Source organism: Astatotilapia calliptera, chromosome 2 (genome assembly GCF_964374335.1).
Source record: "Astatotilapia calliptera chromosome 2, fAstCal68.1, whole genome shotgun sequence".
Lineage (NCBI taxonomy): Eukaryota > Metazoa > Chordata > Actinopteri > Cichliformes > Cichlidae > Astatotilapia > Astatotilapia calliptera.
This window is the reverse complement of record NC_137423.1, coordinates 14,118,266-14,137,850: the sequence shown is the minus strand read 5'-3', so window position 1 is coordinate 14,137,850 and position 19,585 is coordinate 14,118,266. Positions and strand designations below refer to the sequence as shown.

The 19,585-nt window shown below is 42.6% G+C and overlaps 1 protein-coding gene across 1 annotated transcript in view; it reads right to left on the bottom strand.

Annotated features, from left to right (window-relative positions):
* The window catches only part of mtnr1al (melatonin receptor type 1A like), a 46,022-nt gene that overhangs the window by 16,348 nt on the left and 10,089 nt on the right, over nucleotides 1-19,585 (bottom strand). The gene's annotated exons all lie outside the window — the stretch shown is intronic.

Here is a 19,585-nt window from a genome sequence, read left to right as displayed (position 1 = left end):
TAATGCGCTGTATAGGAAGAAGCACAGATGTGACTGTGCTGCTTCACAAACAGCATCTCTCTGCACCTCATTTACCACGTGATGTTTCCTTGAAGTAGCACATGCGACACGTGCTGTAAAAGTCACGCAGCAAATAAAACTCATATCTGATCAATCGTGCATACACCTGTTTGTTGATCAAGCAACCATCATATTGAACACAGGGAGGCGTCTGTCTCTTTTTGATCTCGGGTCACCTTGCTGAAATGAAACAGGAGACACTGCCTTGGGCTCCAGACAGAAACCAGGGTTCAGACTGTAAGTAAAAGATATTTTTCTGTCAATGGAATATTTAAAGAGCGGTGTTTGGAAACTGGATCATATTCAGGGGCAGATTATAAGAACAGTGCAGCCGTCTACAGCTTTGAAAAAGTTTTCCGTTTGTCTGTCCATCTGTTGTTTAACTCTTTACCCTTTGAAAGCCTGCTAACACTAACCGTTGTTTCTCTTTTCGGGCCTAAGAGGTGTCTGTCATATTTCAGGCCTGCTCATAGAACAAAACGACTGAGTGTGCATTGGAAGTTAGCAACGGTGGTCTGTGCCTGTGGAAAAACCCACAAACTATTCTGATGGTCGTCAAAACACGACTTTATTGATATTTAAAGAGGTGTCAAAACTTGTCAGTAAAGGGGAAAGAGTTAGTTTCTTCTATTCTTTAATGTCTTGATACATTTTTATTTTGTTGCCTCACTAAGCATCCATCCATTCATGTTGTGAACTGCTCAGAGTCACCAGGCAGGCGAAGCCTGTCCCAGCTGTCACTGGGCTAATATTCCAGCTACCTTGAACTCACCATTCACCCTAAAATGCATGTCTTATGACTGATGGAGTAAAAACTCATCAACCAGCACAAGATACCAATGCTGCTGTCAGAAAATACACACATTTTAAAGTGTCTGGTTATTTGATGATCTTTACCACAAAATTACACTGAATTTGTGGTGTAATGAGGCCAAATATCATCCAGCAGCTGACTGAGAACCTGAGCAGCTGGCCTGAAGGGCACGAGGCATGAAGGACCAGCGCTAGCTGGTTTGCAGTGAAAAAAAATGTTCAAAATAAGATGATGATTTTGCTATTTCTTTGGCTAAAAGGAAAAAATAAAGGGCACATGGTGGAATAAAGGCAGGAAGCATCAGAACATCAGTAACTTCAGTACTGTACTCGAGTAACTGCACTCCAATATATTTTGCCACTGTCCTACATACTGTCAAGAAATTAGCTCTCTAACATTCACAACATGCATCACCACTGGACATGCACTGTATATTTCACTAGTGCAGCTGAACAAACACACTCATTTTAATTACCTCAAGAAGGACTCAGAGTGAGGTGTTAACGAACTCCTCCTTTCTCTGAAATGAATTAATAAGAACTTGCTTTGGTGGAAAGTGGAGAGGAGCAATGTTTAGAGTGCTGTTTGAAGCTACATCGAGGCTGATGCTCGCTGCCTTTAAGCTTTGCATCAGCAGAGCATCCTTGGTGCTGCAAGCACGTGGACGCCAAAGTTTCTCAGCCTTTGATCATTGAATGGACTCAGCAATTAGTGAAGTGGCTGTTAGCGAGGATGCAGAGCACAGGAGGATAAACCAGCACAGCTAAAGTCAGTTGCTCAGCAAAACGTGCTGAACAACTCATTCATGTCCACACTGAGGTTAAAACTGAGAACAGTTTAAATTGATCAGTTTAAACTAATGGCTTTAACTAACTAACTGTTCTGATAGCTACATCTTTTTGTGCCTATTCTGCAAAATGAAATTGCAAATCTCTACAAGTGGGTGGCAATAACAGAGCCAACATCTGGATGTAGAGGAAGAAGCCAGCCAGCATTCCTGCCACCTTAAGAACCACACAGGATCCAAACAGTGACCTCCCCGATCCACAGAAAGAGTCTCAGAGGTCTGTCCCCTTTAAAACTCCTCCCACAGTACAAACAAACACAGCGGGTATTTTTTATAAAACCAATTTATTTCCAGAGTCAGGCTCTGCTTCCAGCAGCAGCTGCCTCCTCTGCCTCACCGAGAGCACGAGCACACAGAATTACGCCCGACAAGAAAGCGTCGGAGCAGTTTACAGGAAATTACATCGAATAAATCATGAGTGCTGGCGGCTCAGCGAGCGTCTGAATCCTTGGGCAGGTGAGAGGTGGCAGCGGCGAGCTGAGATGGGGGAGGTAGCCAGGATCAGGTGAGCCTCGAGACACGATGTAAGAGAGGAAGAGAGGCTAGTTAAGCTTCCTGCCACCTGCTGCTTCTGTCCTGACATCCACATCTGCTCTGACTCAATAAAGACAATTACATTTATTAATAATACATTTAAAGTGTGATGTCTTTGCTCTAAAGCTGAACTTATATGGATGGCATTACAGATTAATACTGTGGCCCTGATGATCCTGTGAGCACTGTTGGCTGACTGCTGCCACACGCAAGTGTTCATTAGCCACATTAATCTCATCAGTCCTCTGTTTGGATGTTGGAATTTGATTCAGTTTTATTTTGTACTTGGCAACAGTGGGAAGGAAAAACTTCCTTTTGACAGGAAGAAACCTGCGGCAGACTCGGGCTCAGAAAGAGGGGCCACGAGAAAGCTAGCACATCTGTAGCAATCCATACGTGGCCTGATTTATGCAGCTGGAACAAAAGTACTCGAGCTGACATCCTCAAGCGAATGCTGAGTGATGGAAGTCGGTTGTAGAGGCGTTCAGTTTTGTTTCTGTTCAGCACAGAAAGCGCAGCTGCAAACGCTCTGTCTGATCAACACAGCAGCTCTAAGCAAGGATTTGCTCGCAGATGATTTCAGAACAGTCACGCTAAGCTATCGACGCTCTTAATCTCACCGATTCAGAACAATAATTAAATAATAAAATGTAATCTGAGCTGCAGCCTGACAAGGAGTGAAAACTGAACGTAGCACAGGGACTGCTCTACATTAAGAATTAACTGTAACAGAGTTTCAAGTTAATTTCATGGCTTTGCTGTAATGTGAATGACTCTGGGCCAAACTTCTTGAAAACATCTGTTTGATTTTTTTTTTCTTTTAGTTTCTGCAGATTTGGTCTCAATACAAAAACTTCATCACTGTCTTTTAACCCCAAACAACTCACAACATGTGCTGAATTATTTTATTACAGTTTTTCTCCATTGATTTGGCTCATTTCTTGAAACAGAAATTACATTCTCAAAATAACATGGACAAACCCCCAAATCTCTTGGCAAATGTTCACAACAGAATGGCATTTCTCATTCATTTTATCAAATGGCAAATGCCTTAGTACATGTCTCAATTGTCTCAGTGCATCTTTGCAAATGATTAAGTACAAGTAGCCTACAGTTATACAGTTAGCCCACATTTAGCACATTTTCCAAATGAATAGATCTTGTAGATCTAAACTGATTAGTTGATTCTCAGTCTAATGATCATTCTCTCCAAAACATGTCAGCATGATTTCATTGTATAAGTACTCGCATGCACAACTGTCTGTTCAATTGTCAAGAAAATAATACCATGAATACCACATATGAATTTCTTTGAATATTTGATAAATTGATGACAGTCATTGACAGTCAGGTGAAACTAGACTAACGAAGGGGGAGTGTCACACACAGGTGTGTTCCATGATTGTGTGCTGCCAAACACAGATATATAGAGCTTGACCAGAGCCAGTCCGATCTCTGAACATGGATAGACAAGGCCAAGCAAATGGACAAGGGGACGTTCTTCTTTGAGGAGGAGGAGGAGGAGGAGGAGGAGGAGGAGGAGGAGGAGGAGGAGGAGGAGGAGGAGGAGGAGGAGGAGGAGGAGGAGGAGAAGAAGAAGAAGAAGAAGAAGAAGAAGAAGAAGAAGACTGAGAAGACTGAGAATGCGTGGTGGAGGAATAGGGGGAAGAGGCTGAGGTGTGCGAAGACACTGTGCTGTCCCGAATGAAATTTGGGCCACAATTATAGACTATGTCATAAACCATGGCCTCACAATGGCAGAGGCAGGTCGTCGAGTGCAGCCTAATGTGCCTCGATCTACAGTCTCCTCCGTCATCCACACCTTTCGCAGTGAAGTTACTGTGAGTAAAACAATAATACAATTACGCTGGTAACTTACTGTATTCTGTTCTTTGTGTAGGATTGGACGACAACCTCGCGTGGGTGGCAGAGGAAAATGAATGAACAACAGGAAAGAGAGATTTGTAACATGGTGATGGCAAATAATGCCATCACATTGAGACAGATCCGTGATTCCATCCTTCAGGACAATCATATATTCCAGAATATAAACACAATAAGCATCTCTGGGTTTGACATCACAGGTTTTGAAGAAGCATCAGATGACAATGAAACAAATCTACAGGGTACCATTTGAGAGGAACTCTGACAGAGTGAAGGAGCTGCACTACCAGTATGCAAATGTAAGTCAGTTACTGGTTGTCTCTCATTATAACCTTACCTGTAATCACAGTAAGCAGTAGTTCACTTATTTGGTTTCAATACCTCCTTTACCTGCTTTCAGAATCAGTATTTGCTTCATCTGACTTCAACAATTTCAACAGAAAACTGCAGTTTACTGTATGATACTGTAGGTGTGGCTGTTATTCCTCTCTTCCTCCTCCTGCCCACTACCTGTTCAGTGCTGCTGCGTGCGCATGGCCACTGATTAGACCTTGGGTGCAATCAACAACTAAGCACGGCCTGGTGTGCGCCGCCCTGCCAGGTGAGCCACATTAGAGCAATCAAGGGTGGGCGTGCCTAGTAGACCTTAAAATGCATGCAGCAGTCATTTGACCCGTGAGCAACATACTGAGAGGACGGCAAACAAAGCACTTTTCCACTGTGAGGAAGACTTTGAACAAGACGGGCTATCGGTAAGCTCTTGAGCTCACATTTGCTGCACATATATTTGGAACTATGGAAGCTCAGTTGTACAAATGTTTTACGCTTAGGGAAATAGTTCCTGCATTTAAGTTTAAAAAATTATATTGACAAAAAAAATGTTTAAGTTTGAATAAATTGTTTGTGCAGTTACTGTGGGGCGATCGTGGCTCAAGAGTTGGGAGTTCGCCTTGTAATCGGAAGGTTGTCGGTTCGAGCCCCGGCTTGGACAGTCTCAGTTGTTGTGTCTTTGGGCAAGACACTTCACCCGTTGCCTACTGGTGGTGGTCAGAGGGCCTGGTGGCGCCAGTGTCCGGCAGCCTCGCCTCTGTCAGTGCGCCCCAGGGTGGCTGTGGCTACAATGTAGCTTGCCATCACCAGTGTGTGAATGTGTGTGTGAATGGGTGGATGACTGGATATGTAAAGTGCTTTGGGGTCCTTAGGGACTAGTAAAGCGCTATATAAATACAGGCCATTTACCATTTAGTGTTCCCACATATTTATGTTACTTAATATTAAAAATAGTTACCCCCCAAATCCTTGGGTGGATCGTAAAAATAGAGAATAAATGTTTGGTTTTGATTTAAAGAAAATAATTCTTTGTAAAGAAAATCCTTAGTTAAAGTCTCTATTAAAATGTTTGTGAACTCTAAAATGTATACTTTAAAATACAATTGTTTATAAAAAAAAGTGTTAAATGCAAAGAAGACACATTGTGTATATTTATTTAAGAACCACAGTTAAATTAACACAGTTAACCACATGGTAAATGGCTTTACTGAAGTGTATTTTGTTATTTCATCTGTCTTTTGTGTAATGCATGTAATTTATCTGAATGGTTAATGAAATGTTCTTTATTTTTGTGTTGAAAGGTTTTTTACCTGCTGCTACCTACCAATTAGTTGGTCTAAATAAAGTTGAGTGAAATTCAAAGTCTGGTCTTTTTCAAGTGTGGACACCTCACAGTCAGAGGAACACTTGACAGTAAAAAACCGGCCTGGCCAGTGAAGACTCCACAAAAGCTCACCACAAAGACGGAGAAGACTCCACCTGGGGGCCTGGAGGAAATCGCACGCCGTTTGCCTGTCCAATCAACAACCGAGAAAACAGCATGGCTGAGTCCAAGTCACTCGAAGAGCTGAAAATAGAGCGAACCACTGCAAAGAGACTGTTTTCCAGACTCACCAACCATATAATAAGGACCCACATGGATATGTCTGTAGAGGAGCTGCAGGATTCCTTCAAGAGACTCACAGCAGAGGGCTCCAAAGTGATTGACGCAAACGAGGAGCTTGAAGCCGCCTACATCACGCAGTGTGAAGCAGAGGGCACACCGGAGCTGATGGGCCAACAGAGAGCAGACGTCGAAAAAACGGAGAAAGAATGTGAGCAGAAGTTGAAGGAGGTGAAGCACCTGATCAGAGAGACACTGTGGACATCATATGGTGAAAAAGAACTGACCCTTGCTCTAAAATCAGCAGAAATGGCGTGTGAGAACGTCACATCCACTCAGCCTGATACACCCCTGGAGGCATATGATTTTATGCTCCACCATCTAGAAGAACTGGTGAAGAAAGCTAAGCAGGCACACCAGACATGGAACCGCTGGGCTCCACCTGCTGAGAGGCGAGATTGTGATCGTCGACTGATGGAGCTCGAAACCTGCCTTCCAAAGCTGGTGTCAGGGAAGGCAGTCCTGATCAAAGCAGAGAGGATTAAAAGAGATGCCGACAAAGCAGTTGTCACAGTCCGCAACGCAGCCTCGGTCGCAGCCATAAAACTGAAAGCCACAGCTTTACCAAAGTTCACCGGCAGCCAGCGTGAGTTCTACAGATGGCGGAAGGAATGGGAGGCTCTGCAAAAGCAAGGTGAGCCAACCGGGTCCGTGGAAGTAAAGAAATTCCAACTTCTTGATAGCCTCGATGATAAAGTGGCCAAAGATCTGCGCCTGTCCACATACACCTCGGCCGATGAGATCTTCAGAGTCCTCGAGAACCGCTATGGAAATCAAGCCACCATCGCCATTGAAATCATTGAGGAGCTTCAAGCTATCCCTCCTGTCCGTAGCAACCAGCCTAGAAGAATTATAGAGCTTATCCACGCAGTTGAAAAGGCCCTCTATGATTTGAGTGAGCTGGATGAAGCAAATGCCATAAAGAACCTCTTAGTAATAAAGTCTATTGAAAGCAAGCTGCCTGAGTCCCTAAAGAAAGACTGGCTTACCCACGCTGCTAATCCAAAGAATGCTGTGACTCATCAGAACCGGTTTGACAAGCTGCTCGCATACCTCCAATCTCAAGAGTCCATCTACGAGCAGTTAGACCAGCTGAGAGACATCGACCCTGCCAAGGAGAGAATAAAGTTCCCAGTAAAGTACGCCCATACCAAGTCAGTTAAATCCAGTACTGATCCAGCAGGCTGCATCATCTGTGGGGACCCAAAGCACAAGAGAAAGCTCTACATCTGCAGACGGTTTAGAACCAACACAAAGTTACAGGAGAAAGAGGATGCAGTGCAGCAACTTTGAGCCTGCAAGAGATGCCTCGAGATCCACGATGAACCCTGCAGAAAGACTACTTACCTGTGTGGAAAACCAGAGTGCAAAGACCAGCATCATTACCTTCTTTGTCCCTTGCCACGACCCTTATCACAAAGGCCCAAGTCTGGTCCGGCGAGAGCTGAGGGGAGGAGGTATACAGAGGTTCAAGAAGAGTTTATCTCTAAACTATCGCCAGAGCTAGCGCAGCAGTGTCGGAAAGCTTTCTGCAACGTCTCATCACGAGCCTTCAACTCCATGGCAGCAGAGAGAGGTCTACTGGAGGAGACTGGTCTAAAAGAGTACCCTGTGATCCTGATGCTCCTTGACGTCATCGCCAATGATGGGCAGAGAATTGGGACACTAATTGATCTAGCATCTGACACAAACTACATAACCCATAAAGCTGCAAGTAAGCTCAACCTTCGCAGTGAAGACGTCATGCTTGTCATCCAGGGTATCGGAGGTATGAAGGTGTCTGTGGCAACCAAGCGCTACCTTCTCAAGATCCGTGTCAACACCTCAAGAGGAACTTTAAAGCCTCACCAGTTAGTTTGCTATGGTCTTGACAAGATTGCTGAAGTGACAAGACATGTTCCACCTCAAAAGCTACAGAAGATCTTCCCTGACATCCCTCTCCAAGACCTCATCAGACCCAGAGAGATCCAGCTTCTAATCAGCCATAAAGAAGGCCAGCTGGTGCCCCAAAAGATCCGTTCCATCGGTGACCTGGTTCTCTGGGACGGTCCACTTGGCAAGACAATTGGGGGCGCACATCCAGACCTCTTTGAGGAAGTCACTTTGATGGCCCACACCTCCAAGACTCACTTCGCAAGATCAATGAGAGCTGCTGCATTAAAGTTCACTAAAGACCTAGCTTCCTGTCAGCATCCTAATCACCCTGAGACTCTATCCACCACAGCTACCAGCAGCAGAGACTTTCTGAAGTGGTGGAGGTGGGAAAGCATCAGAGCCGCTTGCCAGCCGAGATGTGGAGGGTGTCGTTGTGGGAGCTGCCAGCCAGGGGGTAAAGAAATGACGCTCGCAGAAGAGAGGGAGATGGAGATCGTGAGGAACGGCCTGACTTATTCAACTGGAGATGACCACAGCAGTGAACCACATTGGCATGCCAAATACCCATGGGTAGAAGATCCAGCAACCTTGCCAAATAACAGGAAAGCGGTAGAAGCAACATTTATCAGAACCGAGATGAAGCTATCTAAAGAACCTGAATGGAAGAAGGCCTATGCTGCACAAGTTAATGAGATGGTAAACCGCAGAGCTGCAGTGAAGCTGTCCAAAGAAGTCCTGCAGAGTTGGACTAGGCCAGTATGGTACATAAGCCACCTCATCGCGCCAAATCCACACTCTGTCTCTACCCCAGTGAGGTTGGTGTGGAACAGCAGCCAGAAGTACAGAGGCCTCAGCCTGAATGACATCCTCATCAAAGGTCCTGATGTCCTGAACCTGATAAGAGCTGTCCTGCTGAGGTTCCGAGCTGGTGTCTACGCCGCCCTTGGTGACGTCCGCAAGATGTACAACTCCGTCTGGCTGGAAGATCGAGAAGTCCACTTGCACAGATTCTTGTGGCGTGACACAGAAGATGCAGACATAGAAGACTATGCTATAACAAGAGTCAACATTGGAGACAAACCTGCTGGTTGCATAGCCCAAGTCGCCATGAGAGAAACTGCAAACCTACCTACCTTCAGTCACTTCACAGAGGAGAAACGTGTGCTGGAAGAAGATGCTTATGTCGATGACATCCTGACATCACACAATGACCTCGACCATCTGAGACGCCTAACAGCCAACATTGAGCACATCCTGAGAGCTGGAGGATTCTACATGAAGCCTTGGGTCTACTCCAGTCAAAGTGGGAGGGAGGAGTCGAATAAAGAGTTGCCTCGATCAGAGCCAAAGACTATGATCCTGCCGAACCAGCTGAGGGAAGATGACAACAAAGCCCTTGGCCTTGGCTACACCATCAATGATGACAAGCTTCATGTCATGGTTGCAGTGAACTTCTCAAAGAAAAGGAGAAAAATGCGCCTTGGTCAAGACCTGCTCAGAGAAGAAGTCAGAGAGCAAACACCTGATCCACTCACCAGGCGAGAACTGCTAAGCCAAGTCTCCGGCCTATACGACCCACTCGGTCTAGTGACTCCCGTCAAACAAAAGGGTGCCATCCTGGTAAGGAGAGCTTTCCAAGAAGCAAAAGTAAAGCACTGCCTCGAAGACACATGGGACGCAGCCTTGTCTGAAGGTCTCCGAGAAGACGCTATAAAGCTTCTGGAAGAGTATGCTGACCTGAAAAAACTGCATTTCACTAGAGCCCTGACTCCACCAGATCCTTGTGCAGAGCCCAGTGCCATCACGTTCTCTGATGGCAGTGAACATGCATATGGTGCAGTGATGTACCTTCGCTGGAGCTGCAGCCATGGTGTCATTGTGAGACTAGTAGAGTCCAAAGCCAAACTGACGCCTCTCAACTACAAAGGTGATCCTGTTAAAGCAGAGATGTGTGGCGCAGTCTTTGCTGCCCGTCTGAAGACCTACTTCCAGAGACACTGCAGAATCCAGGTCAAAAAATGGTACCACCTCGTCGACAGCCAGACCGTCTTGGGTGCAATCCAGCGTGAGAGCTACGGTTTCCAGACCTTCTTCGCAAACCGTGTTGGTGAAATCCAGAGTAGCACTGATGTCCAGGATTGGTGGATTCCTTAGGGAAATAGTTGCTGCATTTAAGTTTAAAAAATTATATTGACAAAAAAGAATGTTTAAGTTTGAATAAATTGTTTGTGCAGTTAGTGTTCCCACATATTTATGTTACTTAATATTAAAAATAGTTACCCCCCAAATCCTTGGGTGGATCGTAAAAATAGAGAATAAATGTTTGGTTTTGATTTAAAGAAAATAATTCTTTGTAAAGAAAATCCTTAGTTAAAGTCTCTATTAAAATGTTTGTGAACTCTAAAATGTATACTTTAAAATACAATTGTTTATAAAAAAGTGTTAAATGCAAAGAAGACACATTGTGTATATTTATTTAAAGACCACAGTTAAATTAACACAGTTAACCACATGGTAAATGGCTTTACTGAAGTGTATTTTGTTATTTCATCTGTCTTTTGTGTAATGCATGTAATTTATCTGAATGGTTAATGAAGTGTTCTTTATTTTTGTGTTGAAAGGTTTTTTACCTGCTGCTACCTACCAACTAGTTGGTCTAAATAAAGTTGAGTGAAATTCAAAGTCTGGTCTTTTTCAAGTGTGGACACCTCACAGTCAGAGGAACACTTGACAGATACAATTCTCATTATAATCCTTATCAAATCTATCTAATACTGTAGGTTTTACTGTAACATCTCAGTAAGTCATCAGTATTTCCCACTCCCCTTTCTATCAAATACCCCTGCAGTACTTCCTCATAGGCCTATCACTGGCCTGTAGTATATTGAACCTGTGGGGGAGAACATGTAATTGTCTAACTGTAGTATATGACTCTTCTGTATGACTGATTTTATGGTCTTTACTCTATTTTAGAGAATAATGGCATTGGAAGGACATGAGACCCCTCACATCCTGGTGTTCGTGGATGAAGCTGGCTTCAACCTGGCCAAGGGCCGAAGACCGTAATATTATTGGCCACTGGGCCACAGTGGATGTCCCAGGTCAGCGAGGGGGCAATATAACTATGTGTGCTGCCATTTCTGAAAATGATGTGGCCACTCACATCCCCAGTCTTGGCCCATACAACACATACAAGCTCCTCATCTTCTTGGATCGCCTTTATACCGATTTTATCCCTGAAAATGAGAGAGGTCTCATAGGACCTCACCTACCCATTTATGTAATTGTGTGGGACAATGTCAATTTCCACCATAGCCCACTCATTAGGGGCTGGTTTGCAACGCATCCAAGGATGGTCATGGGGTTCCTACCACCTTACTCTCCTTTCCTCAATCTGATAGAGGAGGGTTTTTTTTCTGCTTGGAGGTGGAGAGCATCATGCTCAGGATCAGCCGTCCCAGGGGCGTGCATGCCGCAACCATCAATGCAGGGGATGGTTGCAGCATGCACGCCGTTTCTTCCCTCATTGCATCGCAAGAGAAAGTATCTGCTGTGATGTGGACGAGAATCTGTGGCCAGACGGACAACAGCGTGTAAATAATCAGGAGGGTGAAGACAGTGGACAAGAGCGGGAGAATGAGTACAGCGACCACTGAATAAGTCCTTGTTTTTTGATTTTGTGTTCATACAATTTACTACATTTTCTTTTTACATATGTATGAAACTTTCTTTGTGTGTGAATAAAAAATGGTTATCATTTCCTTGGTAGTGTGAGTGCAATCTGTGATGTCAAACCTTGGAGGCTACTCTTTTCTGTTGTATATTTTTGGTCCTCTGCCATAGTGACAAAACATCTAAACATTTTGTATGGCAGTACTCACACAATGCCATAGGGACGATGCATTTTGGGGGAACTGACTATTCAGATTAGAAAGAAATGTAGTTTTGACACATGAGTGAACTGTTTTAGGAGAGATATGAGCTTTTGCAGGTGGACCATGTTGTTGTGATCAACCATCCAGGTTTATTTTGACAAAAGCACCAAGAATGATGAGAATGTCCGATCTGTGTCGAGAAATGAGCCAAAGCTATTGAGAAGGATCTTTGCCATTTTGGAGACACTGACTGTTTAAATGAGAAAGGGATTTAGATTGAAGCCTGAGTGACCAGTTTTGGAAGAGATGAGCTTTTGCAGTTGAGCTATAGTGTTGTGCTAAACTGTAAGAGTGTTTTGCCAAATGATCTTAGAGTTTTGAGAATGTAATTTCTGTTTCAAGAAATGAGCCAAACCAATGGAGAAAAACTGTAATGTGTAAATCACTATGGAACATCTCACATCTGAACACTATAACTGTTCAGATGTGAGACTTCAGGTGAACCCTGATGCTGACGGTCACTGACCCTCCGAGCCCGGAACCACATTTTAACCCTTTCTATAGAACACCCAACAACACGCAGCAGACAGTTTCACACATGAAATGTGAAGTACATTAATCTTACAGCTAGGATGGACAGTTGGATGAATGGACAGTTGGATGGATGGTTGGATGAATGGACGGACGGTTGGATGGATGGACGGGTGGTTGGATGAATGGATGGACAGTTGGATTGATGGACGGTTGGATGGATGGATGGATGGATGGATGGATGGACGGATGGTTGGATGAATGGATGGACAGTTGGATTGATGGACGGTTGGATGGAGAGTTGGACAGATGTTGGATGGATGGAGGGTTGGATCGTTGGATGGACGGTTGGATGAATGGATGGAAAGATGGATGGATGGATGGATGGATGGATGGATGGATGGACGGTTGGATGAATGGTCGGACGGTTGATGGACGGATGAATGTGCACAAAGAAACAGATCGACTTTCTGTGTCTAAAAATCAAAACAAGAGCAGTTATATAAGAAATGGTCATATGGTCATTGAAGACTTTTTTAAATACAAAAATTGCACATTATAGATGTCAAAAACTTTTACTGTGAAAGGAAAAAAAACAGGAAAATGCCTATTTATCATATGCCCAGGGGTTCTGGCACAGATCAAAAGTTCTATTTCTGTTTTTTGTACTGTATGAAAGCCGGTGAGACGGTGAGTGATCTGACACCTGTCCACTGGTTAGGCTGTGATCTCAGTATGACCCTGGACTTTGTGAAGGCTCACCGGTGGGGTGCAGTTACAGTCTGCAGGTAACCAGAATCAGAACTCATGCAAGGAGAGGAAAATATGGGAATTAACTATGCCTCCTCCCATTATGTTTGTGACGAGATTAAGAAGCTGAAGCTTTAAAGTCCATCAGTTTAAATACCCCCATGAGACTGTCTCATTATCGGGAACAGTCAATACAAGCTAATTATGCTTAATTTCATAAAGATTTCCTGTGAAAACATGTGCTTGTGTCTGCCAGTTTAAGACTGATTATTGGACAGCAGTCCTGCTGACAGCAGCACACAGTCACTCCTTTACATGCTGACAGCTGGCCTGTGAATGCTCCATAATCAATTGATCACATCTAACCTCCTTTAACACACAGTACTGTATTTTCCACACTATAGACAGTGCGCTTTATAATCCTGTGCGCCTTATGTATGAATTCTGGTTGTGCTTACTGACCTCAAACCGATTTTATGTGGTACATGGCGCTCAAAAATATCTCAAAAAATGTTTTAGTACGACTATGCTAAGCTATGAAGCCGCACCGCTTGATGGATTGTCGTACCATTACGGCTACCGTAGTCGGGAGCTTCGCGGAGTAATCTTGGTTCAAAACTCCGTCTGCTTCAGGTCCCAAAGACAAACGAATGCTGCAACATCACTGAGAGTTTGTCTGTGTAAATGATCAGTAGTGCTGCTTTACCAGGTGTAACAATTAAGTTCAATATCCAACCATCCATGAAAACAGAATTTATTAAATTTAACGGAGTTAGAAGTTAGCAGGAAGTTAGCTTGCTAGTTTCCACCTAAACATGATATACCATGTTCTGACTGAGAGATTTCTGAACAAATTAAAACGTACAGCTCTGCTATCACTTCCAACATAAATGAAGACAGAAAATTAAACAGCATTGACTTTTATAGGGTTACTGAAGTTGGACTAGCTGGTATATAATGATGTGCTACGTGATCGCTAGCGACGCAGTTATGTTAGCATAACATAAACAAAGTGAAGCTGGAGGATGAATGCTAACTTTTTTTCACTCGATAAAAGTTAATGCAAGATAATCCATCCACAATACGAGGTTAGTCATTAATATTGACCATTTTGTTTCGCTTAATGCGCCTTATAATCCAGTGCGCCTTATTCAATTCAATTCAATTCAATTTTACTTATATAGCGCCAAATCACAACAAAAGTCACCTCAAGGCACTTCATAGATACAGAGAAAACCCCAACAATCATATGACCCCCTATGAGCAAGCACTTTGGCGACAGTGGGAAGGAAAAACTCCCTTTTAACAGGAAGAAACCTCTGGCAGAACCAGGCTCAGGGAGGGGCGGCCATCTGCTGCAACCGGTTGGGGCGAGGGAAGGAAGACAGGATAAAAGACATGCTGTGGAAGAGAGACAGAGGTTAATAACAGATATGATTCAATGCAGAGATGTCTATTAACACATAGTGAGTGAGAAAGGTGACTGGAAAGGAAAAACTCAATGCATCATGGGAATCCCCCGGCAGCCTATGTCTATTGCTGCATAACTAAGGGAGGATTCAGGGTCACCTGGTCCAGCCCTAACTATATGCTTTAGCAAAAAGGAAAGTTTTAAGCCTAATCTTAAAAGTAGAGATAGTGTCTGTATTCCGAATCCAAACTGGAAGCTGGTTCCACAGAAGAGGGGCCTGAAAACTGAAGGCTCTCCCTCCCATTCTACTTTTAAATACTCTAGGAACAACAAGTAGTTTTGCAGAGCGAGAGCGAAGTGCTCTAATAGGGTGATATGGTACTATAAGGTCATTAAGATAAGATGGGGCCTGATTATTTAAGACCTTGTATGTGAGGAGCAGGATTTTGAATTCAATTCTGGATTTAACAGGAAGCCAATGAAGGGAAGCCAAAACAGGAGAAATCTGCTCTCTCTTTCTAGTCCCTGTCAGGACTCTTGCTGCAGCATTTTGGATTAGCTGAAGGCTTTTCAGTGAGTTTTTTGGACATCCTGATAATAATGAATTGCAGTAGTCCAGCCTGGAAGTAATAAATGCATAAACTAGTTTTTCAGCGTCACTCTGAGACAGGATATTTCTAACTTAAGAGATGTTGCGCAAATGGAAGAATGCAGTCTTACATATTTGTTTAATATGTGCGTTGAAGGACATTTCCTGGTCAAAAATGACTCCAAGGTTCCTCACAGCGTTACTGGAGGCCAAGGTAATGCCATCCAGAGTAAGAATCTGGTTAGATACTAGGGGTGGGGGAAAAAATTGATACTGTGTAGTATTGTGATATTTTGTTTGCTAATAATGTATCGATACAGGGACAGCAGAAATCGATATTTTGTTACAAAAAAAGTTTTTGTGGACTGGAACATGCTCTGACTTCACAGCATGTTGATCCTTTTTCTGAGCAAGAATCCTGACATTCCTTCACTGTCCAAATGTGTTTAACTTTTTTTTTGTCAGCAATAAACATGACAGTTTACTTATTTTAATTTAAGACATGTTTTATTTTAATTATGTTTAAAACTTTTTTATTTAATGTAAAATTATATTTTGTTTTAATTTACTTTCTAATTCTTCAGTTGCTGAAGGGGCTGCATAGTTTTCATAAATTTCATAGTTCAGAATAGCTATAATTGTACCAGATGGTTGCATTCAGTTAATTTGGTCTAGACTGTAATACAAACCGTTCAGTTTGTCAACAATAAAACTGACTGAAATGAGAGAAAGACTGAGTGTGAGACTTTGATATTAGACAAAATGAATATTGATAAAGTTTACCTTTATGTACAGAATCTGAATATCACAAAATATTTTTAAAAATTGCAATAATATCGTATCGTGCGTTAAGTATTGTGATAATATCGTATCGTGGGATGTATGGTGATTCCCACCTCTATTAGATACCATATTTCTAAGATTTTCAGGGCCAAGTACAATAACCTCAGCTTTATTTGAATTAAGAAGCAGAAGGTTAGCGGTTATCCAGGTCTTTATGTCTTTAAGACATTCCTGCAGTTTAACTAATTGGTGTGTTATCTAATTTCATAGATAGATAGAGCTGGATGTCATCTGCATAGCAGTGAAAATTTATGCTATGTCTTCTAATGATGCTGCCTAAGGGAAGCATGTATAGTGTAAACAGAATTGGTCCTAGCACTGAACCCTGTGGAACTCCATAATTAACCTCAGTGTGTGAAGAGGACTCTCCATTTACATGTACAAACTGGAGTCTAATAGATAGATATGATACAAACCACTGCAGCACAGTACCTGTAATACCTACAGCATGTTCTAATCGCTCTAATAGGATATTATGGTCAACAGTATCGAATGCTGCACTAAGGTCTAGCAGGACAAGCACAGAGACGAGTCCACTGTCAGAGGCAATAAGAAGATCATTTGTAACCTTCACTAAAGCTGTTTCTGTGCTGTGATGAGCTCTGAAACCTGACTGAAACTCTTCAAATAAGCCATTCCTCTGCAGATGATCAGTTAGCTGTTTGACAACTACTCTTTCAAGGATTTTTGATATGAAAGGAAAGTTGGAGATTGGCCTATAATTAGCTAAGACTGCTGGTCTAGAGATGGCTTTTTGAGTAAAGGTTTAACTACAGCCAACTTGAAGGCCTGTGGTAGATAGCCAATTATTAGAGACAGGTTGATCATATTTAAGATCGAAGAATTAATTAATGGCAGGACTTCTTTGAGCAGTTTTGTAGGAATGGGGTCTAAAAGACACGTTGATGGTTTGGAGGAAGTAATTATTGAAGTTAACTCAGAAAAATCAATTGGAGAAAAAGAGTCTAACTTAACATCAATGGTACTAAGAGTAGCTGTAGATAATATTACATCTGTGGGATGATTACTGGTAATTTTTTCTCTATTGATAAAAATTTTATTTGTGAAGAAGTTCATGAAGTCATTACTAGTTAACGTTAAAGGGATGGTTGGCTCAAAAGAGCTCTGACTTTTTGTCAGCCTGGCTACAGTGCTGAAGAGAAACTTGGGGTTGTTCTTATTTTCTTCAATCAGTGACGAATAGTAAGATATTCTGGCTTTGCGGAGGACTTTCTTATAAAGCAACAAACTATTTCTCCAGCCTAAATGATGATTCTCTAAATTTGTGACACGCCATTTCCTCTCCAGCTTACGAGTCATCTGCTTTAGGGTACGTGTTTGAGAATTATACCATGGCAGCCTTATGGTCCAAAAAATACGATAATTCCTCATGTTGTGTTTAATGATCATTTTCTGTAGAACTGAAGACTTGTGTGTCTGATAAACTCAGCAGAGCATAAATCACATTATTAATCTGAACTTTATTAAAATGCTTTCCGCTGATCTGCACTACCTCTTCCTCACTGTGACAAACACAAAAAAGACAACATAGTTAAATACTTGAAATACTTTAGCCTCTAGTGTGCATGTATATCATCAGCATATATATATATATATATATATATCTATATATATATATATACATTTATATAAAAAGCCATCTGCTCAGCTTTGCTTGTCATGATTCAGAGGATCCTCCCACCATCCCAACTCTGAAAACTCTTAAAACTGGCCAAACTCCATCTGTGAGCACACGCTGACCATTAACATATGTTTAAATATCTGAGTATTACAGACTTCAGGATGAAGTGTTGTGCTGTTGTTTCAGAGCAGATTTTTTTTAAAGTAACTGTGGTCCTGTGCAGATAGTTCATGAAAAGATGGCATATAGATTACTCATTTATGAAATCATTTAAGTGACTCATAAAATGCTAAAATTGTCAAAATATTAAGAGGACGCAAAAGAAATGTTGTTTGTTAGGTTTATAAGATAAGATAAGATAACCTTTATTAGTCCCACACGTGGGAAACTTGTTTATATTATATTGTTGGATTATCATTTATGCTTAGAAATATAGACTCATATATGGTTAAAGGTATAAAATCGATTGCATAATTATGGAGGTCTGATCCTTAGCAGTCTGCAAAGACTCTGTGTGCCTTCCAGAGTGTTCTAGCATGCACACACATCCTAGGGTCATGAGAGAGGTTGTACCTTCTCTTTCTGATTTATACTATAGGAAGACACCTACTCTGTATCTGCTTAAGTATAAGAGCCCTTTGTTTAGGTGGACCGCTGGGCTCCTAGCACCAGCTTTGGGGAGTCACAGGGTCATATCTTGACACACACACACACGCCCATATACATACACACACACACGCATATCTACACATACACACAAACGGTACTTTGTTCACATGCCTATGTAAGACGTCAAATGTTAACGAGACTATGCATATTCATGTAATCACAATAAAGAGCAGTGCTACGGGGGAGCTAACTGAGAGTGACTGAGGTTCAAGCATCAGGAACAGCACTCGTCACGGTTCTCTCCCTCGTGCACGAGCAACACAAAGAGCTCTAGTGACTTGCGTCTTGCTTTTGACATTGTAGTAGAATTGTCTTGGCGTTCCAGCAATAGGTTTATGCTAGATGAACCTATCATTGTTTCTTACAAATTTAACAAATTTTTATTACACCAGCAAGTCTGGCTCCTGTGTCTCATGCACATCCAAGGTGATATGACACATGCATTTGAAATCCAGATCAGAAGCCAAAAACTAGCAACAAGAAAAAGCCCACCTCCACTCGGGTGATCAGAAATCAAGATGCAGGCAACGACTGGAAGCACAATAACTGGAGACACATCCAGTTCCTCCCAGCAGGACATGAAACACCTCACTAACCCACATAGAAAACAGGTCTTCCTTGGATCCGGCATCAAGCTGGCACTTCTGACTGACCAGTGTCATGGCAGGGTGTATGTCAACCAGATGTGGGCCAGGTCTGGCAATGATGGCAATATTTATGTTCCTATTTTCCTATTTTAGTTAGGAGACCCAAATGCCATGTTGTAATACTATACTGCTATAGTAGCTAACGTTTCAAATGCAGGTTTGACGGGTTTGCCGCAGAGTGGCTGTAGCTCAGGAGGTAGAGCAGGTTACCTACTGATCAGAAGGTTAGTGGTTTGATCCCTGCCTCCTCCAGTTTGTATGTCAAGAGTGTGAATGTGAATGAATGCAGTTAGGAAGCATGTAGTTTAGAGAAAGTGTGTGACTGCGGCATGTTGTATAGAGCTCTTTGAGTAATCTGACAGAGTGAAAAAGCGCTATAAAAGAATCAGTCCATTGACTGTCTGACCGGAGTTTTGTCATGTTACTTTTGCACTATTACGTTTGGGCACATGTTGTTATTACATGGCTTGATTAAAGTACACATTAGGCTGACATGTGGGGCCAGAGCTGAAACTGTTCTGGGCCAGCACAGGGCCAGCAGTTTGTCTGCAACTGGCCCGTCGCTGCACGCAACTTACACATGGCCCACATACCGCAAAGAATGACGACCCTTTGGTGGCC